The following is a 12,246-nucleotide window of genomic DNA, read 5'->3' as shown; positions in this document are numbered from 1 at the left end:
TCCAGCTTTCTTTTGGTGACCATTAGCATGATAGATGGTCCTCCATCCCCCTATTTTCAATCTGAAAGTGTCTTTAGGTCTAAAATCGGTCTCTTGTAGACAACATATAGATGGATCTTATTTTCTTATCCATTCTGATACCCTATGCCTTTTGACTGGAGTGTTTAGTTCATTGACATTTAGAGTGAATACCAAAAGATATGAATTTTTTGCCATTGTGTTGCCTGTAGAGTTGGAGTTTCTGGTGGTGTTCTCTGGTTCTTTCTAGTCTTTGTTGCTTTTGGTCTTTTTTTGTTTTGTTTTGTCTCTTCTCCCCTCTGAGTGTCTCCTGTATAATTTCTTGCAGGGCTGGTTTAGTGGTCACAACTTCTTTAGAGTTTGTTTGTTTGTTTGTTTGGGCAACTCTTTATCTCTCCTTCTATTTTGAATGACAGCCTTGCTGGATAAAGAATTCTTGTCTACATATTTTTCTGATTCAGTACAATGAATACATGCTGCCACTCCTTTCTGGCCTCCAAGTTTCTGTGGATAGGTCTGCTATGAGTCTGATCTGTCTTCCCTTATAGGCTAAGGACTTTTTTTATTCCCCCTTGCTGCTTTCATTATTCTTTCCTTGTCTGTGTATTTTGTGAATCTGACTATAATATGTTTTTTTGACAGTTTGTGTTTGTTGAATATGATGGGAGTTCTCTGTTCTTCTTGGATTTTGATGTCTGAGTTTTTCCCCAGACTAGGAAAAGTCTCCCCTATAATTTCTTCACCTAAACCTTCTACCCCTTTTTCTGTCTCTTCATCTTCTGGTACTCCTATGATTTGGATGTTGCTGCTTTTTAATGAGTCACTGAGTTCTCTAATTCTATATTGTGTTCTTGTGCTTTAGTTTCCCTTTTTTCTTTCTGCATCATTATTCTCCATCATTTTGGAGGAAAAAAAATTAATAAAATACAATTAAAAAATTAAATTAAAAAATTAAATACAACACAAAAAATCAAGTAAAGGAAGCTAGATTCTAGGTGAGTTGTCGTCTGGTTGTTGAAAGAAGCTTGGTAGAATAGAGAAAAAAGGGAATGAAAAGAAAAGAGGAAAAAAATTAAAATGTTTAAAAATTAAAAATATATACAATAAAATAGAATATAATGCAATGAAGAAAGTGAAATAGAATTTAAAACTTTACAAAAAACTAAAAAAAACATAGTAAAAAGAATTTAAAAAATATTTTTATTTTTTTAAAAAAGGAAAATAAAACTAAATTTTTCTCTCTGTGTCCAAGGAAAAGCAAAGAAAGGAGAAAAAGAACAAAAATAATTTAAGCAAAAGCAAAACAAATAAAGAAGTAAAAAAATGAATAAATGATCCAGCAAACAGACTAAAACCCAAATGAATTTGCATCCAGTTTCCCCTAGAACTCATACTATGCAGCACTCTATAGTTTGTATACTTAGCAGGTTGAGAGACTTGTGGTGGTCCTCTAGGGCATGTATTTGGAGGGCACAGTTGGGCAGTGCTTGGTGTAAAGCCCCCATTCTCCACTAGGTGGCGCTGCTTAGTTTACTGGAGTCGATCCATGTGGCGCATGCACAGGATAGGTGAAAATGGAGTCACCCACCTTCCCAGTCTCTGGCATAGGAACTCTGCACTCTCACCTAGTAGCAATTAAGCATCTCTCCTTTGTCTCTGGCTTCTATCCACTTTTTGCTTCTACAGTGTCTGTGCCCAAGCCATCAGCCTGCCAGGCGGCACCTCTCTCCCAATTTTATCCCAGATGGGGCTGTGTTTCCAAATCTCTCAACCCTGTGGCTTTGATCTGCTCTGACCCTCTGGGGGAGGGTCTTACTGAGCAATGGCCACTTGCCAGCTTGCCCAGAGAACATTGATGTGATTGCACTGTGGAGGTTCAGAGATTGTGGCCCTGTGCCAGACTGCCTGAGAAAAAGTTCATGTGATTATGCAGTGGCTAATGTTCAGAAATTATGGCAAACCACAACACGCAGTCATTGACAGGTTTCACCTCAATCTGGTGTCTTTGTTCTGATACCAGCAAACATGGCTGTTCTCCAGGGTCCTTTTGGACCTTTGCCTGTGGGGAGGCTGTGTCACCTCTAACAAATGCCCTCCAAGCAGGGGAACTGCTTCTCCCTGTGTGGCCCTCAGTCCCCTCAGACCTCGCTGCCCTGCTTCTGGGGATTTGCCCTTCTTCTCCACCAGAGCACCATCAGGTAATAAGTGCTGGAATTTCCAACTCTGTGTTCCCCTGTTTATAGAGTCCTAATGGTACTGAAACCTGCTCTTTTCTCCCCATCTGTGTTTCTGGGGAACAGAATTCTTGTTTGGTCCCTTGTGAGTGTTTCCATTCTTTCTCTTTCCCTCCGGCTACTTTTGTGGCGAGTGCTTCTCCTGTACTCTCCCAGTGTGCCGCACTTCTTCCCCCTTTCTCTACCCCCCTCTGCAAAAACAGCTCCCTACCCTTGCAGCTTCTTTCTGTCCCAGTTCACCTCTCTGCAGCACATACCTGCCGGGTTCTGTGGCTCAAGGTATGCAGATTGTTGTGTTAATCCTCAGGTCAATTTCCTAGGTGTGCAAAATGATTTGGTGCTGATCTACCGGCATTTCAGGGACAAAAGAAGCCGAGAACTTCCATGCTGCTCCACCATCTCGGCCCCACCCAGTTCGGTTTATTTTTTAGGTATGTTATTATTTTTAGTGCAATTGTGAATGGGATGGTTTTTCTAAATTTCTATTTTTGCTACATCAGTATTAGTGTATAGAAATGCAATAGATATCTGTATATGGATTTTGTATCCTGTGACCTTACTGAATTTATTTATCAGTTGCAGTAGTTTTTGGTGGAGTCTTTAGGGTTTTCCATATATAATCATCTGCAAACAGTGAAATTCTTACTTCTTTCTTACCAATTTGGAAGCCTTTTATTTCCTTTGTTGTGTGATTGCTGTGTCTAGGGCTTCCAGTACCATGTTGAATAAAATTGATGAGAGTGGACATCCTTGTCTTGTTCCTGATATTAGGGGAAAAGCTCTCAGTTTTTCACCATTGAGGATGATGTTAGGTGTGGGTTTTTCATATATGGTATGACACCCTTTTCTATAGTCAGCTCTTACCTGTAAAGAAGACTAGCACTGGACATCCTCGTGATGCTAGTGCCCCTCTTACTAGCACATTCCTATTAACCTTGTGGAATATGTTCTCCAAGCCGTCATGGAAAATACTTTTCTGGTAGGTTTTCTGGCCTCATATATTCACTGTAGCATATCTACTTTCCTGGGCTTTTTGTTTCCTTTCTCCAGGGTTAGCTATGGCAGTTCAGGTATTTCATTTTACTCAGCATGAGTCATTACTTTCTCCAGGTGTCTGGGAGTCACCCTACCTGAGATTTGCTCTACACCGTTGGATCCTTTCCAGTGTGTTCAATCCTATATTCCAAGAGAGTACCCCCAAATCAATAAACTTTTCATATCTAGTATTGTTGAGCAATTATACTACCATATTGTGCCAAAGACTAATTGTACCCCATACACCACCTGGGATTGGCTCTTCTTTGCCAGTCAGGCAGTTAGGGATACAGTCTCAAAATCCCAACTTACCACTTGCTTTTTTTTGGGTCATTCCTGGTACCACTGTGTCAGTTGGGACTTCTGAGAAGTGGACACTGAGGTGGGGACAGGCATATAAAAGGTTTATGGGGGTGTAACACCTGAGAAAGGAAAAAGCAGGAAGTAGGATTGAGTAGGAAGAGTCAACAGACCATGATTCAGGTCTAACAAAGTCTCGGAAAGCTCTACAGAGAGGTCCAGAGTGAAGATTAACTATTAAAAGGGTCTTGCATTGGGTCAAAGTCTAGGCCCTGTGACACATGTTGCTTGGTCATTAGCTGGGACCACTCCAGGAGGACCATGACCTGAGCTCCAAAGCAGAGGCCAACTGGAAGGAGTTAATAGTTAGAGGCCATAAGTCCTTTCTTGAAGAGGGATATGAACATCTGAATGCTGCATTTCTATATGTTGCACAACAAGTAGTAGCACTGGAGAGATTCTATAAATAACTAGGTTGGTTTGGTATGTTCTGTATTACTATTGGCCCTGTGGAAAAGACTGCACTAGGTACTCTGAACTATGGATATTTCAAAGAAGAGGGTACAATATTCCAAGGTAACATTGCTTGAGAAACTGTCAGTCTGTACCAGTAGACCAAGTCAGAATTTGCAAGACACTTTTCTGTCCAAAAGCAGACACAATATTAATTACGGTGGCCTTAATAAACTAATGAGGAAAATTTCATGTAATTTATTCAGAATATTTTTGGTGTTATTTTAATTTTGTAGTTCTCATACACAGAAGAGAGTACCTTCTTCTTCTTCATCTTCTTTTTGAAGCTATTTCAAATTTTCAATTCAGTTGACTCTGCCTTTGGGATCTGATTCTCACTGACTTCTAAGAATTGAGAAACAACTATTTTTCCTGAGCCTCCTTATTTTGACAGCAATGTAATTTTTTACCTAGGATTGATAAGAATATTTCCTTAATACATTGGACAAAACATTTTTGCAACATTTATGTAAAGTGTCACATTTGAGAATAATTCTCCTTTAATCATGTATCAACAGGGGTTGACTATGTATGGAGACCAGCTCATGAATGACATTAGCTGTTGACTTTAGCTGTGGAGGCCAGCCAGCTGAGTAATAACCATTGCCTTGGAGACCAGAGGACCTGGGAATACTGCACAGATTTAGGGGTCCTTGCTAATTCCGTTTTGTATAAAACCTAGGGGCATCTTGGAGAGGAGGTGGGGGAAAGATGGATCTAGAGCACTAAAAGTTTAACCTAAATACCTGAGAATTACTTAGATTTCTTTCTTTCTTTCTTTCTTTCTTTCTTTCTTTCTTTCTTTCTTTTTTTTTTTTTTTTTAAGAGGGAGGGCAGTACTGACCCACAAGGGGGTGGTTTGGAAATGTGTAAGGATGGTTAAGGTTGTCAGCATGCCAGGAAAGACTGCTACTGGCATTTGTAGAGGAGGTGATGAGAGGGAGGGAGTGCTAAATGTCTGCCAAGCTCTAAGAAGAACTGTCCCACCCAGTGTGCCACTTGAGTTATCATGAGAAATATGAAAGGGGTTGTTTAAATCACAAGGTTCATTTGAGTTTAGAAGAATGGCTTAACAGTTTGGGCATTTTTGTTTGTTTGTTTTTTTGTTTTTTTTCTGTCCACACAAACTAGTGGGTAAGGCTCTTGAGAAATATAAAATTAGTTTAAATCAAATAAAGAATTACTATTGCTTCCCATATCCAATTTGTAATGTGACAGGTCCTGTTACAGCTATGCTTAAAAGCATACTTAATCCAAATACAGAGTAATTATAGCCATACTTTTAATGTTAGGAATATAGATTCCTGGAAGGAACCAAAGATATTCTTTAATTGATTTTCTTTAAGATGTGTTTTTGTTGAGGGTGCTAAATCACAGATGATGGAGTTAGTCACACCGAAAAGCTAAAGCTTTGACCCACTGTTGTGTGACTTAATTCATATCATATTTTGAATGTTTTAACAAGCTTCCAGTGCTTATGTAACCCACATGTAATAAGTTAAAAGTGCTCTTGGAACTATTTCTGACAGTTTCTTTGAAAACACTTTAATTGGGGTGGCCAACAGCTTTTAACTGCCATAGGGGATGTTTTGATATGGGAGACGGGTGACAGCAAAACCAAAAACCCACTAAAGAGGGTTCTCTTGCACCACCCCCCAAGCCCACTCTCCACCTGTGTTTTTCTTTCTGTTGATGTTTCCAGAAAACTGTTCTTTTCAGACCAACATTAAATTTTTCCAGGAGGCAAATAGTGCATTTTTCTGTAAGTAAAAATAGCAGCAAGAGAAAACAGTTTACAGGAGAAAGTGGAGATGAAGAGGAGAATAGGGTCTACGAGTAAAGAAGAGCAAAAAAGGAGCAGAAACACAGTGAAAAAAGAGAAGGTTGGGAAATGGAAAGAAATAAGTGAAATGGTAACAAGAATGGACATTTCTGAGTCATAATCCAACAGGCATTACCAGTGACTTTGTAGTGCAAACAAGAGGCCAAGAATCCTTTCTTTAGTACAAGAGAAGGAGTTGATTTTGGTATGTGCTATGTGCTGGAATCTCAGCACGACTCAGGCCTTTTGCAAACAGGAGGGAACATGCTGGGCCTGGCTGCAAATGGTGGCCTGTGTGAGAGAAGCTGACAGAACCAGTCCTAGGGAGAAGAGTGTGCTGGCTCAACATGATATCCAGAGCCAGATTACCGGAGTTGAAATTTACCAGCTGTATTAGTTACTTATTGTCACAGAATAAATTAACTCTAAGGCTTAGTGCACAAAACAACATTTATTATGTCACATTTTCTGCAAGACTGGATTCAGGTATAGCTTAGCCAGGTCCTCTCACAAGACTGTAGTCAAGGTATTGGCCAGGGCTTCAGGCATCTTAAGGCCCGACTGGGAGAGGATCCCTTCCAGGCTCACCCATGTGGTTGTTGGCCAGCTTCCCACTGGCCTTTGGCTGGAATCATCAGTTCCCTAGCACTGATGTGGATTTCTCCCTAGGGCAGCTCACAATAAGGTGGCTGGCTTCCATCAGAGCAAACAAGTGAGAAAGGGTGACACAGGGCACACTGTAATCTAAAAGTGACATCTCATTTGGATCTTCTTCCTTTCATGAGAATCAAGTGACTAGGATCATCCCATGCTCAGGGGGAGGAGATGACACAAGGGGTCATCTCAGAGGCTGCTTTATCCCACCAGATAGGAGCCCAAACTGTCAAGTCTCAGTTTTCCTCGCTCTAAAGTGAGGATAAATAAGGCCATTGGTAGCATTAAAGAACACAATAAACAACATTAGAGTTATTTAAGGATGAACTAAGATGATATATGTAAGATGCGGAACATAGTGCCTTATGTAGAATAATAATTTTGAAATATTGACTGCTTTTCCTCCTAGGGATTTCCTTTTTCTTTCTCCTATGCAAGAAGTTGGTTTTCTTGGCTCATTCCTGAGGACTAAGATATGGCAAAATGGGACCAGGCTTGCTGGTTTTCCTGGTTTGGTTTCCAAAAGCCCAGATCCTTATAGAAACAGAAAGTTTGGGATGGAGAACAAATATATAGGAAAAATTGTAGGGATAGAGCAGGTTTTGGGAAAGAAGAGTAGAGTGAAGGCTGAGCTTTCTCCTGCTTAAATCATGTATAGCATATTTAAAAGGTCTTTTTTCCCCTAATTCTTTTGAATAAGTTTGGTAAAAGTTATGGACATTTAAATAAGCAATTCAGTGAAGGAAAATTGCTAGACTATAATTATGAAGAGGGAAGGTCTCTACAATCTCATTGAATCATGCAGCATGTGTTTGATAATCCTCAGATTAAGTAGAATGAAAGTACCCTAAAAAAGCAATAATGGGGATTTCACTACCTGAAGTTGAGGTTTATATTGAGTTAAAATTTAATATTACTTGGTAGTATTTTTAAAGTCCTATATCTGTAGTTAGCAAATTAGTTAAGACTGTATTAGAATACTTCAGATATTCTATTGACACTCAAAGCTGTGCTAGGAAAAATGCTATTTGGGCAGCTTAAAAGTCAGTGTTTAATGTATCAGGACATTTAGGTATAAAAGGAAAAAAGGCTATTTCTCACATTTGTGTGTTTAATCAGTAGGAATTATTATTAAGCACAGATCACAGAGGCACAATGAAGAATGTGAAGTTTAGGAAATTGTTCTCTACTTTCAAATTTTCTGTCTCATTGAGAGTTTTTTTGTGAAGGATGATTTTTTTTTCCCATCTAGTTGAGAACTTCTATGAAAGGCCTTATTTGTCATACAATTCTCTTATCAGATGTCCTTCCTGATTTCTCGAACTCCAGAGGGAGTAGGCTTGTTTTGCAAACCTGTCTCAAGAGACAGACTATTACAAGTGGTTAAGGTGACTGACTCCAAGACAATCATGACTGCCAGCATCTGTACCTTGACCCTGCCTTTGTACCTGATTTGCTACCTGTTTGATCTTGATCAAGTTAATTAGCATCTTTGTACCTCAGTTTTCCTATCTATAAAGCAGGAATAATAATAATATTACTTAAAGGGTTATTATAAGAATGAAATGAGATAATCTGTGAATATACTTAGAACCTAGTAGTTCAAATGTGTCTGGTTCAAAAAACATGAGTGTGTTATTATTAGCTAGAAAAGTGTTGCTCATTTTTCTCCGCAAAATCACTGTGAGGCTTTTCTGCTCATCCCCATTATATTTATTAATATAATTTATTGTCAATTTGGCTTACATACAAACACCCAGTGCTCATCCCGACAAGTGCCCTCCTCAATGCCCATCACCCATTTTCCCCCCTCTTCTACCTCCCACCAACCCTCAGTTTGTTCTCTGTATTTAAGAGTCTCTTATGTTTCACCTCCCTCCCTGTTTGTAACTATTTTTCTCCCTCCCTTCCCCCATGGCCTTCTGTTAAGTTTCTCAAGATCCACATATGTGTGAAAATGTATGATACCTGTCTTTCTCTGATTAACTTACTTCACTCAGCATAATACCCTCCAGTTCCATCCATGTTGCTGCCAATGGCATGATTTCATTCTTTCTCATTGCCAGGTAGTATTCCATTGTATATATAAACCACATCTTCTTTATCTATTTGTCAGTTGATGGACATTTAGGCTCTTTCCATAATTTGGCTATTGTTGAGAGTGCTGCTATAAATATTGGGGTACAAGTGCCCCTATGCATCAGCACTCCTGTATCCCTTGGGTAAATTCCTAGCAGTGCTATTGCTGGGTCATAGGGTAGGTCTATTTTTAATTTTTTGAGGAAACTCCATACTGTTTTCCAGAGCGGCCGCACCAGTTTGCATTCCCACCAACAGTGCAAGAGGGTTCCCGTTTCTCCACATCCTCTCCAGCGTCTATAGTTTCTTGATTTGTTCATTTTAGCCACTCTGACCAGTGTGAAGTGGTATCTGAGTGTGGCTTTGATTTGTATTTCCCTGATGAGGCGTGATGTTGAGCATCATTTTATGTGTCTGTTGGCCATCTGGATGTCTTCTTTAGAGAAGTGTCTATTCATGTCTTCTGCCCATTTCTTCACTGGATTATGTGTTTTTCGGGTTCATCATCATCTTGTAAGTACTTTATCTAGTTTTCTTCCCATACTAGTTATGCCCCAATGACAAACAGGACTTCTAACCCTTAATTGCTCAAATCACAGCTTTGACATTTTAAAGAACTTCACTGAAGTCATTTAAGAGATGATAGTGCAATTCAGGAAAAGAAGCCTAAGATGAAGGTGTGTGCCACTTCTCTCAGAGTTCATTATTCATGCCTTCCAAAGAGCCTCTTTGGCAGGCTACCTCCTTCCTCTCTCCTGCTTTGCTGCCATCGTCCAGGGCTTGACTCATTTTCCCCTGATGGATGTCTCTTCACTCCTGCTTTCTCTCTCAGGGCCCAGGTCCTCCATTTGCTCTGTGTCCAGCTTTTTCAAGGAAAAGCGAAAACCAGGTGACATCATCATAATCTCTGCAGAGATAACACATGGCCTTAAGTAAAATAGAGCAGATTCCCTTCTCATTGTCTCATGTATTCCATCCCCACTTTCTCCTTTGCTTTGCTTAACTTAAAGGCCCATAAACGTCTATAATGTGTTTTACCAAGGAGCTGTCTTTCCCCAAATGCAAATTTTCTGCTAAGCCTAAACTACAGGCACAGATTTGAGTCTGATTTCATCTAAACCAGACTCCAACCAAACCAAACCAAAAACAAAACAAAAAATAAAAAAAAACCCACAAAAAACATGTCTTTATAATTTGTCACAGTTCCTAAATTAATGTTTTTAGTACAGATGAAAGTGGGGAAGATATAAAATCAAAATGGTTAAGCTGTTAGTGTGGGCAATTGCAGCACATTTCTGTGAAAGATCCTGTAATAAACTATATGGTGTTGTCCAACAGAAATGTAATGTAAGCCACATATGTAATTTAAAATTTTCTAGTAAATTACATGGAAAAAAAGGTACAATTAATTTTGATGTTGTATTTTATTTGTAAAATATGTCCAAAATTTTGTAATTTTAGCATATAACCAATAAAAATATTAATGATGTAGTTTACCTTTTTTTCATGCTACATCTTAGAAGTCCAGTGTATATTTTACATTTAAAGTGGCTATCTGGACTAGGTACATTTTGAGGGCTTAAGAGGTACATTTGTTAGTAGCTACCATATTGGACAGCTTAGAGAACTTACTTCATAATTGTCCCTAGTGGGACAGTGTGATCCTTCATTGACTAAGAGCTGCTCCTGAGGGAGTTAATTTCTTCTGGCAGGCTGGCATTCCAGCTAAGCTTGCTTCTGTAGCCAGAAAGGCCTCAGGCAGAGAGATGCCAGTGCTTGTGCTAAAAAGCCATTAGAAGAACAGTCCACCACGGTGTAGGTGACCTCTGCAGAGGACAAGGGATATTGGTCACAGTATCAACAGTGTTTGCTCTAACCATTTGAAGCAGTAGCTACCACTGTTCTTTTCCAGAGCTAGTTAAAAATGGCTAAACCCCATATCAGGAAAATTACTGAACAAATGTTCTTTCTTCTCCTTGACAAAAAAGCGTCTCTGCCCATAGATATGAAATGATAATGTACTGAGTTTGTTTTCCCTTTATATTTCCCCATTTCAAGCCTGCAAGTGGATAGAGACCACCTTCCTCAAGGAAGGTTAGTGATAGGTCTAGAAATAGAAACCACTTGCCCTAAGATTTTGCTGGCTTTTGTTTTCTGAAGGTAGGCACATCTGCAGGGAAGACTGCTGTTGTGGCAGGGAAGAGAGGCTCACATAGTGAGAGAGGGAGAAGGCCGGAGGCACAGAGGTGGGTAAGTCTGCAAGTATGAGGAAATTAGGCCCCATTCAATGATAGTGCCCTGTTTTGGGAGGATGGCAGGATTGCAAGAAGGACCGGATGGAGCACCGAAGGTGGCAAGACCTCAGGTTTGCCAAGATTTCATCGCCTTTAAGTCTAGCACAGAAGTCAAGTACCCATAGGCATCTCTGCAGTGATGGACCAAAGATTGGATGGGGCCTTTCTGGAGATTGCTCTGGGTGAGGCTTCTGGACATTTGCAGGGCTCTGGACCCTAGTAAATTTGTATTCTTTTTTTCTTTTCTTCTGGATTTGATATTTAAAGTTGTCAACATTATCTCTAAAAAGGTTTCATGAGGTTTACTGGAAGTACAGGCAAGATTTTTTTAAAATCCCAGATTTCATGAAACCAGTACAAACTTTTCACTTTTCACACTCTAAGACTGCTCCTATGTATCTGTTTTTCTGGCTTCCTGTAAAAAGAAGAGCATTTTTATTTCAGATAGTTGATATTCTTCACACATGCACACATGTATATTGAATTATACACTCCAAAAATAAAAATAAGACCTTGAGGCAGTAGCTAAAAAATTACACATGCATTTTAAGCAAGTTGAGTGAATATTTAAATAGAAGCTTCCTTATTATTGCTGTTGTTTATGAATTCTAAAATTTTATTTTCATTTAATTTTAAATAAACATACTTTCAGGCTTACAGAATATTTATAAGAATAGTGCAAAAAATTCGTATATACCTTTAAGCAAGATTTCTCACATTTATCATTTTGCCATATCTGCTTTATCATTCTCTTTCTTTTTCTCCACATACACAAACACATGTATACACACCTCTCCTTTCTCTGTCTTTCCACCTCCCTTGCGCGTGCGCGCGCGTGTGTGTGTGTGTATGTGTGTGGGAATCTTTTGAGAGGAAGCTATAAAAATGATGTATTTACCCTTAAATACTTTGGCTTTTATTTTCTAAACACAAAGACATTCTCTTATGTAACCATAACATGGTTAGAATCCGGAAATTAACATTCACAAAATATTACCATCTAATTTATAGATCTTAGGCAAATTTTGCAAATTTACCAGTCCTTCATGGCAAAAGGAAGTCCTAGATCACATGTTGCTTTCAGCTGTCTTGCCTCTTTTGTCTGTTTGGGTCTGGAATAGTTTTTTTGCATTTTGTAACATCGACATTTTTGAAGAGCTTGGGCCAGTTATTTTGAAGAATACCCTTCAATTTGGGTGTGTCTGATGTTTTCTCACGATTAGATTTAGTCTGTGTGTTCATTTGATAGGAAAGCCCCAAAAGCAATGATGTATTTTTTTTCTCAGTGTATGATGTC

The sequence above is a fragment of the Panthera onca genome, chromosome C1 (genome assembly GCF_046562875.1).
Source record: "Panthera onca isolate mPanOnc1 chromosome C1, mPanOnc1 haplotype 2, whole genome shotgun sequence".
Taxonomy (NCBI): domain Eukaryota; kingdom Metazoa; phylum Chordata; class Mammalia; order Carnivora; family Felidae; genus Panthera; species Panthera onca.
Note: the sequence above shows the minus strand (reverse complement) of the source record.